Source organism: Galeopterus variegatus, unplaced genomic scaffold, assembly GCF_000696425.1.
Source record: "Galeopterus variegatus unplaced genomic scaffold, G_variegatus-3.0.2 Scaffold6860, whole genome shotgun sequence".
In the NCBI taxonomy this organism is placed as follows: Eukaryota; Metazoa; Chordata; class Mammalia; order Dermoptera; family Cynocephalidae; genus Galeopterus; species Galeopterus variegatus.
This window is the reverse complement of record NW_007732971.1, coordinates 1,720-2,962: the sequence shown is the minus strand read 5'-3', so window position 1 is coordinate 2,962 and position 1,243 is coordinate 1,720. Positions and strand designations below refer to the sequence as shown.

At 32.6% G+C, this 1,243-nt stretch overlaps 1 pseudogene; it reads left to right on the top strand.

Moving 5' to 3' along the window:
• The window catches only part of LOC103606815, a 1,959-nt pseudogene extending 1,170 nt beyond the window's left edge, over positions 1–789 (top strand).
• The last annotated feature ends 454 nt before the right edge of the window (positions 790–1,243 follow it).

The window sequence follows — 1,243 nt, the reverse complement described above, 5'->3', positions numbered from 1 at the left end:
AGTTCCTCAAATCTTAAGAAAAGTAAGCAGATGAAGAAATTAGTGAAAAAACAGAGTATTTTAAATTCAGGACTCCCGTGTTGGATTTTAGTTATTTCACAGTAGTAGCTACACAGTAATAGCTCAGTAGATAGTTATTGAATGTATTTATTTCCTGTTTTAAGAAGGTAGTTTATATTGCTACAAAAAAAGTTATTTTTTTATATTTTCTTTTACTATCACAACTAGGGAAAGTCTCACTGCGTTTGCTCTTTGTAAATATATGTTTTCTTTTTCATAGTGTTAAATTTAACATTTATTAAGGAGTAATTCTTCCAATGAAAAACAAATTTGTTTAATTAGAGAATAAAGTTCTACAGCAGTTTTGTTTGCCAACAATTTGTCTCTATTTGTGTAATAAAATGTAACTTGTGCTGCGGGGAAAAAAGACATCGAAGAAGAATGCCATAAACTAGCGTTGGAGGTATCTTGAGTCTTGGGTTTTGCTGAATGCTCTAAGAATATAACTGCTTGGAAATATTTGCAAAATATCTGAGACAGACTTTAATGGGAAATCACCTTGTGTGGGTTCAAGAAGAGCGGAACTACAGGGAAAACGGGAGGCCAAACTCTCATTTCAGCTACGCTTCGGCAAAAAGTGACTGGAAGGAAGATAAAGCTGGAATACTGTTAGGAAAAGGTTGTAGATATTTTCAGTATATTTTAAAACAAGTTCCTCAAATCTTAAGAAAAGTAAGCAGATGAAGAAATTAGTGAAAAAACAGAGTATTTTAAATTCAGGACTCCCGTGTTGGATTTTAGTTATTTCACAGTAGTAGCTACACAGTAATAGCTCAGTAGATAGTTATTGAATGTATTTATTTCCTGTTTTAAGAAGGTAGTTTATATTGCTACAAAAAAAGTTATTTTTTTTATATTTTCTTTTACTATCACAACTAGGGAAAGTCTCACTGCGTTTGCTCTTTGTAAATATATGTTTTCTTTTTCATAGTGTTAAATTTAACATTTATTAAGGAGTAATTCTTCCAATGAAAAACAAATTTGTTTAATTAGAGAATAAAGTTCTACAGCAGTTTTGTTTGCCAACAATTTGTCTCTATTTGTGTAATAAAATGTAACTTGTGCTGTGGGGAAAAAGGACATCGAAGCAGCATTATAAGGCCAGCATGACTCCCCAGGAGAAGTACAGGAAGCAATGGAAATTGGGATCCAACCTGGCCAAGGGAGGGTTCAGAGACAGCTT